This window comes from Varroa jacobsoni, unplaced genomic scaffold (genome assembly GCF_002532875.2).
Source record: "Varroa jacobsoni isolate VJ856 unplaced genomic scaffold, vjacob_1.0 scaffold_221, whole genome shotgun sequence".
NCBI classification, from domain to species: domain Eukaryota; kingdom Metazoa; phylum Arthropoda; class Arachnida; order Mesostigmata; family Varroidae; genus Varroa; species Varroa jacobsoni.
In genome coordinates, this window is record NW_019213123.1 from 577,635 (window position 1) to 595,499 (window position 17,865).

Consider the following 17,865-nt stretch of genomic DNA (forward strand, 5'->3'; position numbering starts at 1 on the left):
AATGAGACAAATGTACTATAGCACCCGCAACGTCAGCATAGCCACTAAGACTGCTTGGATTCAAACGATAACTCTCTGCACTCTTCAAGCGGTTCGATCGCTGCCAGTTAACCATCTGGCCCAACAAATATATATACTTTGATCCTATATAGCCGATATGCAAATGCCCATTGATACCATTAGTAGCATCCCTGTTGACCACAGCGTAAAATTTGTGCAAGGCAAAAGACGATGGAAACGATCGCAAACCGTTTGCCTTCTTTAAAGCTGCTGGTGATTTCGTTTGCAAAACTAATCGGTCGTATCGCAGCCTATAGAGTAAAAACACCATCTGCCATAGTTAAATTAAGATTGGTATCATAGATAAATTCCCGTAAGTACAACTTAAGTTCCTATTTGCTTTTTACAACGCACAAAGCTCGAGTTTGTAGTCCAGTTTGGTCTATAAGGACGGGATCGCTAAATAACAAGATACAAACCATAAATAAATATTGCATTTTCAAAAGCGCTAAAGTGGCTATCTAAGACCTGTAATTAGTACTGATTGCCCCAAGTTTGATTAAACTATTTTTTTTCACGTACAATACACTTAGACAAGCTGGTCCAAACTTGCATTCGAAATGCTATGCAGCTTAAGGAAGTTACGATGACCTATTGATATGGTGTTTCAGGATCAGAACGTACAGGATGTCCACGACACTTGAACAGTAAGTAAGTATTCCTAAGCAATGTATAAATATCAAATAATAGCGCGGTTATCTAGTTCGCAGCCGTCCTCAAGACAAGATACTTTTCGCTTGTTTAGATTCGGCTCAACCTTCAACACAGTTTTGTCGCATCTGCTTCAACATTCGTCCACTTGGAAAATTGCCAATGACACACAAAAACTCGAGTTATAGTTATTTTTACTTACACTCACGAAGACACCGCCAGCAGTCCTGTGGTCAGATCGATTAATGTGCAGGCCATATTTAGCACCGAATTGATCAGTCTGCTAGGATAAGTGCATGCATCTACGTAGATATACATGTCGTCACCCCCGTTTATGTGATCAACTCTTGATGGCAATGGCGGCGGAGGTAGTGTTGCCCATTGATCTATACAGAATTTATCTGTTTGGCAAGAAATCAAGCACCTTTGAATATATGCTTACAGAACGAACAAGACACGCTTCTGTTCATCACTGCTACAATATCTGATAGACTATAACTTGAAGACAACGAGAACAGGTAATTCATACAAAACTCTCTATTAGACGAGCTTTCTGATTGATCGTTATTTTATTGCATCCGTCTATATTCTGTGCATAGTGTTCAGCATCCCTGATGAATTGCCTTTGTAAAATTTCGTGTTACCATCGCCCCTTAGGAGCACCCGGTATTAACAACATACATTATGTGTGAATGCAGTCCTTTCTCGTTGTCCATATTTCTACGAATTAAACCGCATATAGAAAAGACACGCTTAGACAAAAACTCCTTTATTTGTTTGTAACTAAGTGTGTTCGTTTCTTTAACCCAAACAATTGCACTGAAACACATACTCTATTCTTGTTTGGTAATATTAGCTTCATACGCTCGGCCTTCCAATAGTCCGCCCGAATGCCAGGCCAATGTAACTTCCTGTAGTTTGGGATCATGATCCTTGCTAATAAGAGACCGTTCCATCCAAAAGCATTAAAACACATATTACAGATCGTACGTTAAACACGACAATAACAAAATCGACTTACTTAGATACTTATATCGTTTCTTATAAACCAGTCAAAGAAAAAGACCGCCATCCATCACCGATCATCTTAGGTGATTGTGTACCATGTCGGTAAGCTGTGTTATCTGTAGATATAAATATGATATTAGTAGGGGTAGTAGTTACAAACCGGAACATTCGCAAAATATGTCCACTCCGTAGTCTGACAACAGTAATAATAATAATAAAAATACGACTATAAGGGTCCAACTTCGTATGCAAGAAAGCACTTCAGCAAAACACCTTATAAGTTGATCATGAAAGCCTTTGATTCTTTACCCAGCATTATACAAGTGCTTCACTCATGCGTATGATTAATAATGTTCTACTACATAAAGCTCTTTTGACCGTAGAACCGAATCTCTTAAACTGCATATCGCTTATCGCCCAGCTATACTTCGTTTCTGCGATAGCGTAAAACTTGACGTATCAAGTAGACAGTGTCACGTCATAGGACCCACATTTACGTCCGATATGCATAATTACGGCAAGTAACAACATCATTGATCAGACGGCGTCCGTATACCATCCTACCAATTGAAACGCCAAAGAAAGCAACAAGTGACCATACAAAGCACGTGTCCATGGAGCGGCACGCGTGTTACCACTGAACTATTTATAATCAGCTCAGTTACGCTGAAAACCGTCTAACATAATAACAGCATTGAAACTAGTACAATCATACTCCAACCGATATTATAGCGGTTAACTCCTTTGACCTTTTCCTACCATCTGAATGAAGATTCGTTCATCTGTTTTGAATCTCTGGCCTTCCGTTGGCCTGTCGTGCCTCGGTGGCTGAGTAGACAGCAAGTAGAGGCTAGGACATTTGTGAGACAGGAAGGAGTATGCAAGGCCTGTATAAAAAAAGAAAAAGCGGTAATGATAGAGCTGCTTTTTTCTCCTTTTCACAGCAATTACCTTGCTAGTTCCTATTATTACAGCTGGCCTGACGCTGCAGCAAGTTATCTGCCCGGCGCCGCGGTTTTCCGATGACATTACCCGTTGTTCCGAACTAGCGCCTCGTTACTCTCGAACGAAAATCGAGGCGCAAGAGGGGACGCATCAACGTCTTCAAAGAAGGTTCGTGTGTTACGCGCACGCATGTTGCATCAGACAATATACTATCACTATCATTCGAATGTTACGGCCATCTCAGGACGTGGGTCTGTCTCAATAACAAGTAGTAGTTGGCTTCAGGAGACAGATCTCACCGTTAAACCTGAACAGTAAAAACAGATAGTAACGAAATGGATACGCAGAAGCAGACGTGCGGGACACATTTTCATGTAGCATAGGGCAATGAATGATGAAGCATGCTTTTCTCATTTGGTCACCGAGAATGTGTTGCGTTCAAGGGCCGCAACAGTATCTCAATGAGTCACTCTTGCACCCATTCTACCTGCAGCCTCTTTAAACCTAAAGCTGTATAAGCGGGAAATTTAGTTTTTTTCTCTGTCTAACATGCACCGGGAAGATTAGACATCGCATTCGAACGGTCGGCATCGACTTTTCGATGAAAGATAACTCTCAAAATGCTGTAAAATATCAACAGCGTTTGTAATAGGATAAAGGAGCGCACTAGCCTGACGTTTGTGGGTCAGCACGAACGTATATCAGGTCCACGCTAACCAGTTAAAGTCGACCTACTGGGTTTATATGGCACCGAGCTGGTCATCGTCATTACTGTGTATTACCTAATGCTTTACCCAACTACTAAGGCAATCACAATGTCATTGCGTACCTGTCACTAAAACTACGCTGTTGTATGTGGAGCTATTATTAGACATGAAAGATCGAGACACGATCAGAAATCACGTTATCCTCTTGCGGATATCGAAACACCGTGCTGGATGCAATGTAAAGTCTCTAATGTCGGATGATTGCATTGTGATATTACAAATCGGATAGAGCAACGATATAAAACGTTGCAAATAATTGCTACTCCAGACAGGTTAGCGGCAGTAATATAAGAAAATAAGCTCAAGCAACGAACGAAGAGATCGAACTATCGGCAAAGTAACTTATTCCACCAAAAGTTCCATAAGACAACCACTGAGTGACCACATCGCAAACCCCTATGTCCTATATCGAATTGGCAATTTGGATAACAAAGATTCGATTGAGGTCCTTCAAATAATCCAGAAATCATTCGGTACCGAAATACAGTAGCACCAACGGCGAAGTAGTACAAAATGACGATCTCAAAGAATATGTACCCAACATCTTAACGTAATTTTATGACAGACGTCCGAGGAACAATACCTCACTTTCTCAACGTCTGCAATGCATCGGCAGTTAGAAGTTAAGCGCTTAGTGGCTGATTTTTTTGTCATATGTCTCTGATTGTTCGCTCCATATGCCACATGTCAGACACTTGCCACTTATACGATTCCGCTTGCCAGATAGCGGTTTCCAAAGATATCGATCAACGTCAGTTGCATACTTTACCAACAACTGCTTGCGCTAACATCTCGAATGATCGACACTTCTCCATTATGAGTACTGCGCTCGCCAGGTCTAGCCACCATGGCGGCCCGTGTGAATTGAGGATGGCATGAGACAGTCCCTATTCCCACTTCGTGGCCATTGGCCTAACTAATATCAGAAAATAGCAAACCACTTCGACTTAGGAAAGGGTTACTATGCACCCTGATACGATTTAGCGTTATTGTTTAAGGCTGGATATGAATGTACAAATAGGCGTTGAAACGATTTTACGCAACCTTGCATAGAATACGACAGGTAATAGGAGTTATGCCTTGTGAATGATAGCTTAGTGGGTAGCGTATTTGCCTGCTAACCTTAGGGACACGTTGTAGCCTGGGTTCGACATGGACAGGCAGAGTTCATTTCATGCTGGATGAGAAACACATAGCCGTTTCATAGTTTCTCTATCTGTTATTATTCCTAAATCGAAGTCTGGTGCCACTAGCAGAGCACTTTATTATCGCAGCATAGGGGACAGAGTGGCGTACAGGAATGACAGCTAGGGACGTACGGATGTTCAAACAGCATACGCATTGCATGCGTATTAGAACAAGTCTTATGCGGCAAGATCTTTAGTACGGATAAGAGGCTTGTCAAGTTATGACGCAATAGCAACGGGGGCAAAAACAATGTGAATAGCGTGGCTATTTAGCGTAAATTGATGGAACATATTTTGTCACCTGGAAACAAACAGGTCGTCTTTTCTGCAAATACGTTTGCCTGGTACAATTAGCACCTAGCACTAATAGTTATTTACTAAATTTTCGTGGGACAACTATTATCTTGCCATTTGTGGTTGCTATTTTTATAATTCAGGAAAAACTTGGGTACGGTAAAAAAAGGCGGGCAACAAAAATATTTTCGTTTTCATTTTCATTTTTTTATTTAATAAAATGGAAGAGATTGCCGCGATTGTGATCGACACCCCAGCTAACTATTACGTACAATGCCTCGCTGGGTTTTGTCACTGCTGTACGTTAGTCGTGACAGGCCTTAGCATAAGGGTGGCATCTAAAACGCAAAAACGGCCAGAACAACAAAGTCGGCCTAGTAGAAAAAACCCTAGCGGATACTTTGAAGCTATATTGTTCAAACTAAATTGAGCCTCATAGTAGTGGCGGCGGCGGCGGCGGCGGCGGCGGCGGCCGCGCTGGTTAATGGCCAAGGGCAATAGGAAGGCGAGCAGCAGAGAGAGGTATTCGTTCTGTCATTTCCGTTTGCTGATTGTTCGAAGTGCTTGAAGCGATGCAATGTTGCCTACAGTCATCCCGTAATAACTCCATACACACAACGAGGACTGAACGAAAAGAGATACATCGGCATACAAGAGGATCTATTTTAAAATAGCAAAAGATACAAAAGAGTTAACGCCAACGGATACGCCATAAACGGTCGACACGGTTGTCGAGATCCGGGCGATGGGCATACGGCCAACAGCGAAACGGCTTGCGTTCACCCGAACAAATTAGCCAGCTGTCGAAGGGGTGGCTCCTGTTAAGGTGGTGCGAAAATAGCACACATCAATATATAGCGAATTTAGCAGAATCAGAGAATTAGTCCTAATTATTTCGTTCTTTGAGCTAGTAGAATAAAATACTCCTATATTGGAATATACAGTAGTGGGTACAATAGACTGAATGTAGGTAAGGTAATCTGGCGTATTCTGCTGGTTAATATCAGGCTTTTTCTAACTATTTCTGTCTATTTGCCTGTCGTTGTCATTTCCGCCAAGAAAGAGTATCGTTGCAATATCGAGAAACTGTGTCTGTATCATCTTCAATCTGTCTTCTAGCATTAATGCAGCCTATAAACGAGTGAGCCTACCTAGAACCTTCCCTTTCATTCCATACCATGCCTCAAGAGCGGCGTCACCGCACAGGAATCACGACATTAGCAATAACAGTAGCGGCTGCTGCCGCAACAGCGGGAGAAACACCAGCAGTAGAATCACCCACACGCGACGTGTCACTTAGTGTATACGTTCGAGCGATAACACGAGCAGGAAATCGATAATATGCCATTCTTGGGCGCAAAGTCGCTACCTCTGTCCTCCACAATGGCAGTGTTTTGTAAATAGATTTTATTATTAGGCTGTTCGAAGTCGCTTTCTTATCCAGTGAGCTACAAACTGTCGGACCGCTGCGTACCGTCACTGTGTTATTTCTTTCGTGACAACTGGGTATCGACTTTTTCGCGCTGGACAGACACGCTTTCATAGGTCTAACTGTCGATGGCGTACAATTCCGAGCCCGCTCCCCGTCCTCGTCATCGGCCACCTCTCTATCTTGTTTGCCTTTGGCCACAATAGGCACTTTCCCGTTGCTATGAATGCATACCCACAACGCACGCCTGTTTCCATCGCATTGCTAGATAAGCTGAATCTGAAGCAACAAGAATTAGGAAAACGGAACGCTCTCCCTTCGCCAACTATCGCTTTCAAAGTATAGTCTACAGTTCTCCTTTGTTTCTCTGATGTACAATGTCACCACACCATTCCCAATCTATATACTTATTCAAGGATAGAGACAGTGTGTAGTAGAAGAAAACACAGCCCTTTACTGCATTAGCTCCAAACGACTTCGTTGTTTGTATCAGACGGACAACTAATTGTACGTATAGCACCACGTAGAGTGATGTTCGACTTTTTCTTTTTTACTGTAGCACCCTGCGATCTGTTCGAGAAAAGAGGAAGCTGATGATAGTATTAAGCGTAATAGCAGCTCGTCCGGTTAGCTGGCACAGACATCATCGTTGAGCTTGTACAGCATCCTCTCTCCTTTCCCTTCCATACACTGATATTGTATTAGTGAATGGGTCGATTATTCGCAAAGACGCCGAGCTGACCGGTCTGGGATGTTCACAAGATACTGCTGTTGCCTGTGTTTTTGGTGACCGATCTTGCTCTAACGCTCAAGCCCTGTCTGACCAATACGGCCCCGCTGTGGCCAGTAGCAAATTCCAGAAGCTGTGCACGCACCTCTCACAAATGTATGTGTGTGTATATATCCACAGCGAATCGCCAACAACAACAACAACTACGGCTGGGTGCCAATGAAACAAGGCTACAGTAGCAGCTGGCCGCCGCCGCCGCCGCCGCCGCCGCCAAAAACTATATCAAGTAGCAGTCAGCGTCATCGTCATCGTTGTTGTTGTTGTCGTCGTCCTGAAATACTGTTTAATGACAGTACTGGATGTAAAACTGTTCAGCTAGAGACGATGAAGGTAGAAAGGGGATGCTTTAGTGGCGGTCCTGCGATGTCCGGCGTTGGCAGCGCAACAAGGTTGGGACCATTACAGCTGTTTTCGTACGCTGCTTACATACAGGCAACAGTACGTCTACTAAATAACATGCTAACGTTGTCACAGTGTTGACCACTGGCCGTAGCCGAACAAACAACCAAACATGACAGCGCCAGCCGGAAGCAGCAAATGCTAAAACTATGGACGACCAAAGCGACACGTATCTGGAAAACTTTCTGGAATTTCTTTGGAAGGAACGGCTGGAATTTTGCTTCTTCGTCTCGGTCGATTGCCCATTTGAATACAATGAGGCAAGAGAAAAACCTACGAGAGAGTGCGCACACGCTCACATAGTCGCACACAGCGAAACGTGACCGATAAGCACCAAGTGAATAGGTTCAGTACTCTGTCGCAGTTATTACGATGGCCGGACGACTCTGTCTTGTGGTGGCACCGGCCCCGGCACCGGCCACCAACAACAGCCACATTCAGGTAGGGAAACGATCTGAGTGAGGACAGTGAGAAGGCTAAGCAATCGTCGATCACAAGCACCCCTGCTGATGCCTTACTTCTGGCAATCTCAGCCTCGGCTGATAGATGACACACAGATCTATGACGTACGGCAGGAAATGTAGGTGACAACGATGTCTTCTGCCTGCAGCCAGCGGTAGTAAGCCTAGGCCATTTATCTGCTCAGTCACTGACCGAGTCCATCGGTAACATAATATTACGATGATATCGCGTAGCAGTATGATTTAGGGATTGCATTGTGATCGGCCGAGTCATCGTTCGACTGTAAATCATTGGCGCAGCCCGATAATACGATAATCGGATGGGCAGAGGGCGTGCTATACAGGAGGGTACTGACTATTACAGAAGAGCCATGGCAGTAGACGTTCGCAGTTGACTAAATGAATAGCCAGGGGAATCTGTTTAATAAACATACATACATACATACATACATACATACGAAGCGAAAAACTACGTTATTTGACACAGGCTCAGTAAAGCCGTCAAATAAAGCTCAAATGCCTGGAGGATGTTTTGACATTTCCCGCTCCAGAGCCTTCTTTGGACATTTGCGTGTCCAAAGAAGGCTCTTGGGGAAGAGCTCTTGGAGCTCAAAGGGAAGAGCTATGCGCGCTTCCAGGTATCTGATACCTCAGGTCACGACCACAATCTTTGTATTTTTGATAGCCTTTATTGGCCTTAGGTTATTCTCTTACTCTTCACATGTTTCACCATGTTGCTTGACGTTTCAGGAGTGTCTTCCACGTTAGCGCACTTGTGACACGTTGCACACTAGTTAGACACCCCGAAAGATAACGTTTGCAGAGATCTCTTAGGCGCATGTTTGATGTCCACACATGATCTATGGAAAACTGGCTTAAGAAATCAGCCTTGTGAAAAGCATGCACCCACGCAGAACGGAATGATATTCCGTTTGCTGTAGCGGAGGGTTGAAAGTGATTTGATTATATATTAATTCATATGTGTCCATTTTTTGAAAAAGCAATTGAACTATTAAGAACATATATAATAGGGGTATAATAGAGATTTTCCAATTTCTCTAAAAGCAATGCCTCAACAGCCGTATGGCAAAGTACTGATATGATAACAAACAAAAAAGAAACCCGACGGAACAACCAAAATATCTTGTCAATACGAAGTCAGACCGTTATAGGGTCGCAAGAACAAAATTGATACAAAAATATTCCGACAACCGAAACGAAGAGCATTTTTTACCTTATGACACTTATCCTATCGTTAAAGACTGGAATGACTCGTTCCTTTAAAGGTAGAGTCTTCTGTCTTTTATAACTGAATTTCGCAGAATTATAGCAGAATTTCGATGCCATCGCATCTGCCCTGTTTACTTTGATTCGCGCTTACCGATGTTAACAGTGTTTCTGTTTATTAAGCTGAAATCTTTTAGATATTTAATAGCAGCTTGACCTGACGAATCTTATCACGATTGAAAGCAATTAACCAGAACGATCGATAATACTTACCGACACTCATCGTTGTTTTCGTCGAACGTCGTTGATCTACAATGTTGTCCTGTTCCTTTTTGGTGCTCTCCAGGCCGATCGTACACGATCTGGAGGCCTCCCGAACTTCTCGAATCGTCTGCTAAACCGCTAGCGATTTTTGGGCGGCGGCGGCGGCGGCGGCGGCGGCGGCGGCGGCGGCGGCGGCGGCGGCGGCGGCGGCGGGGGGGGGGAGGGAGTTGTTCCGTTAATTATCAACCTGTCACCACCACACGCGGCTTTGATCGTACCAACGGCACAAAATCCATGAAGAAACAATTGAACACTTCGTAACACACGAATTCCGCACACAATGAAGATGACAATAATGATGGCTGAAGCGTATCAATAATGCGTTATCGTTCTCACTATTCGTTGTCTTACTCTTTGATTATAATTATTACTTCTCATTGCCAGTGCGCGCGAAGTTTTCATTGATTTTATTAATCCTGTTGTGCATTTTCAATGCATCGCTTTTTGATTGAGCTGAGCTCTTGAGTGTACCGAAATTCATAAGGCTTGAGAACCTTTTGCAATATGCTCGAAAACACTTTCACTTGCAGCTGCAATACTTCCTGCGACTCGAGAATTTCGACACTATCAAGGATATTGCAGTAGACACAACAGGCCGCGGTAATTACGGCAAGACGGCATTAACTAAATATAGCCCTAAAAACCAATCACATTACGAACAACACAGACAACAACAACAACAACAACAACAGCAGCAACAACAACAACAGCAGCAGCAGCAGCAGCAGCAGCAACAACAACAACAACAACGACGACGACGACGACGGCGACGACCACCACCGCAATAACAACAACAACAGTCTTGGAACTGAACGTCGGCGCTTGAAACTTAAAAATACGATTCGGTGACGAAAACAACGACACTGCCGTCTGTTCCGTTGGATTATTACTGTTTTTATTATTATCACTACTTATCATCAGGAAGCCGTCTTCGGGGATGCGAGAACTTTTATCATCAAAGAACAGACGCCAGTTGGCATTGATGCTGATGGCCACGACGACGACGACGGCTGTAGTGGTGATGCGACGACAAATCCAACGGCTACCACATTCAAACGGGTAGAACACACGTAGCAGGCCGGCTTTCTTTTTTCTGATAGACTTTCTTGTATAACAGGTATATGAAGTTTTCTTGTAAATGATGCAGCAGCGGCGGCCCACAGTGATGGCTGAATGAACTAGTATGAATCTCCGACGTATACAATCTGGGGTAGACGGGGGCGCTGGGACGGCTCCATCTAACCCTCTTCAATCCGCCAAAAAAGGACCAATCATAGTAGAGAGATTACAGGCAAAACTTCTACTATCATAGATTACGGTTCGTTAGCGATGTTGTTGCCGTGCTGTGCTCTTAGGCTGTGACGTACGCCAAACTTCCTTTTCATCGCAGTGAGACCGCGTAACGCTGAACGGTGGTTAATTTCGAACAATTCAATGCGTACCCTTGTAGACGCTGTTCGCATAGAAGTAAAGCGGATAACAATAGTAGATCGCGTGGATTTGTGGACACAGAGCAAATGAAATATCCGAACAGACACCGTACAGAGCAACAGGCAAACGTCTGAGGTGCAGAAAAATTTCTCTGGCAATTGACGACTACTAAACGCTGACAATACCTCTGTCTAATATCTATTATAAATTCGTTTGACTGGGGGTAATTGCGCGCACAACAACAACAACATACAGATACTGTGAAGACAGTAAGTACCGACCGAGTTAGCTGTTAAATTGTTCAGTTCTTGCGAATCGTTGATAATGTAATTGGCCAAGTGTATCAGTTCTATGGCAAAGTAGGCTTTTTCGTTTCTTCTTCGCATCAAGTGACATGGGACAACGAAGCGACCGTTACTTTTTAGATATACTTCAAAGTACAAAGCAGAGGAATATGACGTTCAACGTAATAACAACAACAATAGCAGCGATAACAATATACTAGAGCTAAAGGGACAGTCACCTTAGCGATGGCGGCCGTTAAATAGAACGGTCAATTAGATGCCGGGCTTTCCATCATAAGTCAAGCTGGATTAGTTCGCCTGCATCCATACTATCCAGGGCAAATGGTAGCGCAATGTATGAATTTTGTCGTATTCCGTAGACGCTGATGAACAGGACATTAGTTTCACGTAAACAAGTTTTTTTTTTTACTGTAGCAATGGAAAAACACGCAACATGTGTCTCTGCGTCGTCGACAACGACAGATATCTCCGCTAAAATGCTCTCTGTCGTCGAGCGATAATGTCGACTGCTGACAACCAACTTTTGCTGTTTGTCGATGCTACTCTTATTGTTGTTGTTGTTATTATACGATACGTATTGCTAAATCGATGGTCGTCTTCTATCCATTTGATTTTCATTCAGTGTTTTTAATTCTGTTATAGATGTCAACGCTACGGCTGTCGCTCTCGCGTGAAGCTTGCCGTAATCAGTTCGCCTTTTGATCTACTGCTTCAAAAGCTGGTTAGCGTTGGTTTCTACCGATGTAGCTGATTGCTTCTGGCAAATCTCGGAATTAATTGATTTTTTTCTCGGTGTTTAATGTTCTGTACGATTTCTACTGGCCTCGATAGAATATACAGGTGTCGTTACACGCAATGCACGTCGTTGTCGCCGTCTTTTCCCGTAGGACATTAAATCATAACAATAACGGCTAACATCAGTAACGGCATGGGAAAACTACAGCCAGAAATCGTCAGGCGCTATCTGCTCGTTCATCGTCCACGAGCGAACAGACTGCCACGATTGCTTAAATCCGCTGCACTCGGCGAAATAGTACGTATGAAATTAAGGGCAAGCAAAAAACAAGTGAGTCTGTCAGCAGGCGTTTTCTTCTGATTCTGTTACTGCTACTGCTGCTGCTACTGCCTCTGTAAACAGTAGACAATCGAGCACCGGACAGTATCCTATCGCTGATACTTGTCGAGAATCACTGTTTTTTGCCGCCGTCAGGACAACGAGCGAGCTGTCGTCGTCGTCGTCGTCGTCGCCGTCCGACGACGGAACGTATGAAACCTCAAAAAAGAACACTATGGAAACGATTTACTGTATGTCGCTTTGTCGTCCTATCGCCGCGCTCGTTTCGTTGTCGTCGTTTACAGAGCGCCGTTTCGCAGCGGTTGAATTAATAGGAACAGTATTGGCATATTAACATACACACATCAGCACACGTTCAGTGCTGCAGACTTCAGGACCCACAAGCAGCAGCAGCAGTAGACTCAGACAGATCGTATCTCGGCCCTTTCCGGTAGCGAACTGAGGGCGGTCGGCTCTCTAACTCTCACAGGCTGCCGCCTCTACTGCGCCGTTCCTGGCTGGTTCATCTATAGTCGACAATGGCGGCGGCGGCGGCGGCGGCAACGACAAGTTGACAATTGAAGCGAGACAGCAAAGCTAAGCAGACACCACCAGGAGGAGCTCGCATTGACTCGTCGTTGTCGTATGTTCATCAGACACCAGGAGGCGCTTCGATCGTGCTCATATCGGCCTCCGCCATCATGGTCGTGCCGTCTGTGGCTTGCTGCTGTATCCTACTGTAGGTATTAGTAGTAACAGCAGCAGTGATAACGGATAGTTGTCAAATCGGAGGTGCTTGCAGAGCTTGATGCTGTCGGCGCACCGGATGGACGGCAGCATAACATAACATAAGACGGCGGGCAAGCGAACGAAAGCTAACGGACGGAAACAGGTACCGAATGAATGGGAAGGCCGAATACAACGGATGCAGCCCGCGGATATTTGAAAGCTCCATGGAAACTTGTGCAGATGCTGATTCTCTGTAATAGCTAACTGGCATTGACACAGGGCATTAAGGCAGTATCGAGCTGAATATCGACTAATTCATCGAGAAACTAAATCTGATAAGTCACTATAAGGTTAGATCGAAATCAGAGTGACTGCGAATATATCAGGTACAACTGCGCGTAACTGGATAACTAGACTTTTATCGGTTTCATTGTCGATCATCCAAGTCGGGAGGTTGGATTCAAGAATCGGATACGTCCACTTGATTCCATTTGCGGTCTAGAATGTTTTTAAAAGCTCATGTGTAATTGTTAGTTATCTTGTTGATAAACTGTGAGATGTAAATATAAAAAATAAGGTAGGCCCAACTGATTAGAATGTTATGTTAATAAGATTAGTTTGCTTGCATCTACGTACAATTGCCATCAAACGCCTTCGATACTTAGAAAAATAATCGCCTATAGTTTGCGTTACTATATCGAAGCTTTTTTTCCACTGCGTTTCATTGGACAGACAATATCATGGGCATTTGACAAAACCCATGTTGACCGCAGCTATCGTGTTTACACGATCTGGGAAAGTGCTGAAAAATTACAGCTCTAATGTGCAAAATTATATAGGTTAGGTTAGGTACAATGTTGCGAGCACAAAGCCTTCGATCCGGTTCGACCAAAGGACCAACATAGAATAGTCTTAGAGTGTGGACCCTGCCCATGTTTACAAACTAGGCCCCTGTCTAATCTGTCGCACATGCCGTATACGTTAGAGAGCACCCTTTTTAGATCTTCGTTACGACTCATTTTCGTAATAAGCGATGCGATACCGCAGCATTTACAAGCAGACGACCATGGTTTAGTATACCGGTTACCATTGAAGTTCCAGGTAGCACTGCGTATTTTTTGTCTTTTTTTTTAATTTTTATTTATATTAGTGTTTCTTCGTATTAAACCAACTAAGTAGGATTGAATGTAATGATTCATAAGACAGACTTGTCAAACTTGATTTGGACAATTTATGTTAGGAAGTCTAACCTTTCATGGTCAGGATAAGACAATATGCCATAGAAGGTTTAACAAAGTCATACAACTTTCATACCGGGGACATTATTAATTGACTTATGACGCCAAAATTGAGCACTGAAACAGACAGCCTGTCCTCGACATAGAAAGCACATCATTGCATTAGATTGTCGGAAGTTTTAAAATCGATACCAATAGGACAATTTCTTTTGGATAGTTTTGGCCGTAAATAGAAACACACTTAAAACAATACGATAACATGTATTTTTGCCGTCTTCCCAGGTGCCTGCAAGTGAAGCCATAGCTAGACACGTTCCCCTGGAATATCCGACATGGATTAAGACTACTTTTAATGTTCATGAAAAGGCAGAGTACTATATAAAGTTAATGTATGATAAATTTCGCCATTTGACCACTTTGAGGGAGTCGTTCATTCTTTAATAAAAGTAGACTTAACCAAAAACATGGATCATCCTATGAAATATTAACTACTGCATTGGGTTGAACTTCGGTACCGTTTGAAAGTCTTCCAGTGGTAGGGTTATGCACGGAAATAACATATCGATTGATTATGGTTTCTTTCTCAGTTTATACGCACATTTTCGAAAAAATTACTCTTAAATCAAAGTGGAATATTCATTTCAAAGGAATTTTTAAACGAATCTGTACTGTTGTAGTTAGCTCCTTGCTTCGTCCGAGGCAAGAGACGTGCTAAGGTGCTGGCCTAAAAGGACACCGCCCGTGACTAACTTTAATTACAGACCTGTCCGTTCAGGTTGACATTCAATAGAGGAAATGCGAATAGCCTTGCTTGAGCGAACACGATTCAGAATCAATCCTAGGTATTGTGTTCCACGGTAGATTATCTACCGTGAGTGGAAAAATGCTTTTGCGGTTGATTCTACAATAAATAGGCAGCGTTGTCAGTTAACGATTTAGATTGCGGCCCTGGCTTAATCAATACGCGCAGGTGCGGTAGGTTTTCATTGGAATTGCTAACACGGCAATAATTCCTTCGCTGTTAATCAATAGAGCGCCGCACGGATAGTCCCCTAAACCTTTTTGTAAATACTGCACAACCTAAGGACCTAACTAGGCGAGCTAGGAAGACATTAAACATGTATGTACAAAAATTAGGCCATCATCGTCTTTATTAAGCAAGCGAAAAACAATATACTTGAAAAAACGATGCTTGGGTTTGCACGCATTTTGGCAGTTCCATGAACGTCCCGCTCGTACCGATGTATATTGAGTTAATAATATGCGCGAATGTTTGTTACCTCCGTGATAAGGTGTAAATCCTCTACCTATCAGCAAATAGCGGATTCATTTTCGTGATGAGACAAAGTATGTTACTTAGAAATTTTCAGGCGTTTTTCGTTGGTCGTTACATCACAATTTTTTTTATACGTCTAACTTTACCGCTATGCAACAAAACGCCAACCAAAAAAGCGCAATTATTGTTGGCCCGTATAACGGGTAAATAAATGCAACGACGTTATGTTTAACCGAAATATTTAGAAACGCAGTAACTCTGCATAACACCAAAAAAAATAATTATTAGATGTTAGGACCACATTTTTTCCATACCATTCGGTGTTATCCTGTCTTGTTTTTAGTCTACTATAAATATAATAAAACACAGTCATTAGGTGATGTCAGAATATTGTAGAGTCTCTTGTTTACAGATTTTAGTGTACCTATTTCAAGGTCTTTCAAGTCAATCAAAGTGGAAAATACAACTTATTTAGGTAATAATACTTATTTAGGTAAAAATAGGCTACAGCACCCAGATCACACATTTAATTTTTTGATTTACGTTTTGGTCCTAAAGTCTAAGCCCTATAAAATGACATTAATTTGGAGTATTATAATGTTATGGTGCGAAAAACGTCGATCGTATCCTGATATAAAATATTAGTTCTATTTGTCCCGTTACTTATTGCGGCGAGCTCTTGTTGGGCTCGAGCCTTCCTTAAGCTTCTATCGTTTTCCAATACAGAATAAAATCCACACTTTATGCTTTGTGTCTGCAGTTATGAGTTCTTTACGGCAATTATGTGATTACAAAGAGTAGAGCAATTGCGTCGTTGAATTGTTCTCTGTTCCTCATCTGAAGCAAGTACTACTAAAGTGATACAGCGGTATGCAAGACGAAAAATAGCCTAACTATGTTGATTTAAGTTAGATAAGTTTTTTCATGCGCGCATAATAATATAATTCTATCTGTGTGACCTTGTATATGGTCTTTGTATTTTCGCCTTAAAAAATGTGTAAATTCGTTTTGAGTGAAGTAAAAAATGGTGCGGATCAATTGTGTAGATCTGCATAGAAATAAGGCTCTCCAGTGGGTCCAACTAACTCTTCCTTGCTTAATGCGCTTATGAGTTCAGTGCGCTTCTTCTCTGTAGATCTACTTACAAGCGTTATAAGTAAGACGGCATTCCGCGCCTATTTGCCTACAATGGCCATAACGGATCGTTCCACGAATTTTTAACCCTTGTATATATGTAAATGGTCAGCCCTGTAAGGGCCTATGCCGTGTGAAGTCTTAGAGCAAGAGGAATTAAGGGCAAGCAGCTAGCAACTTCGCATTTCTACCCCGGTTTTAATTTCTGTAATTTTTAAGCTATATACTTCTGATAAAAAAAAAAAAAAACTGATAAATTCAGTAAACAATTACGTTCATTAAATTGTCCTTCAGCATAGAGTTCGTTTTTATGGTATAATTGTACGAAGTTAGACTGCCGTCGTTTTGCCCCTTCCCGACACAAGGCCACATCTTATTACACGTGACTGTTAGAGACGGAACACAAGAGAGAGGAACTTAATTAATGCTAACACATTATAAAATGATATGATCTGTATCTTCAGCTATACAGAACGATTAGTCCACATGAATGGTAAGGAGTCTGGAAATCGAACTTGAGCAAGTACTGGAACCCTCTCGCAATCGACAGAAATTCGTAAGTGATAAGGTCAACGAAACTAACCGTATGCAAAAAATACCTATCAACTCCTACGCATGAAACGATACTTTTTATTAGTGGAGGCGGCCGACACCATTGCGACAGAAATACGTCTCTTCGTCCATACGGGGCGTGGGCATCATGTGTTCGTTCATATCCCACGGATGCAGCAGACCGGATAGTCAACAATCGTTAAAGAAAACATGGCTGACACCCCGTAATGTAAGCCTGCTCTTTGAAACTTTGTCGGGAGACTGGTCTAAGCCCAGCTGTGCTATGAACTCTCTACCTACCTAAAAATAGCCCTCGTAGTAACACCTCATGGTTAGGATCCGGGCTCATTCAATGTATAGGGAGTAGAGGCTGAGAGTCAAAGGCGAGTTAACAACATTCACGTGACACTCTTGGTGCATTTTATTAAAAAAAAAAGAAAAAAAATAACGAATAATATAGTCGAAAAGCTAAGAAATAGGCATCTTCCCCTTACGGGCCCTAGTACAACGAAATACAAATATGTGCAGCAAATTTCTTTACAGATAGATTCAATTGAAGCGGGCAGGCATATGGTCAGTTATGTAAATCGGAACCATACGGGTT

General features: G+C 42.7%; 1 protein-coding gene and 1 long non-coding RNA gene across 3 annotated transcripts in view; one reads left to right on the forward strand and one right to left on the reverse strand.

Annotated features, from left to right (window-relative positions):
* Positions 1–9,653, reverse strand: part of LOC111273721 (phosphatidylcholine:ceramide cholinephosphotransferase 2) — a 46,236-nt gene extending 36,583 nt beyond the window's left edge. Inside the window, exons 1-2 of one of the 2 annotated variants that reach the window (XR_002688004.2) lie at positions 9,492–9,640; positions 1,465–1,647 (exon numbers count right to left, since the gene is read on the reverse strand). The gene's annotated coding sequence lies outside the window, so the exon portion shown is untranslated. Of the gene's footprint in view, positions 1–1,464; positions 1,648–9,491 lie in introns of those variants that run through there. The other variant, XM_022855614.2, reaches the window with a different exon arrangement.
* A 3,461-nt stretch (positions 9,654–13,114) lies between these two features.
* LOC111273722 (uncharacterized) lies at positions 13,115–15,963 on the forward strand. Its single transcript, XR_015316068.1, has 2 exons — positions 13,115–13,411; positions 14,582–15,963. It is a non-coding gene; the product is annotated as an uncharacterized LOC111273722 (long non-coding RNA).
* Positions 15,964–17,865: the final 1,902 nt, after the last annotated feature.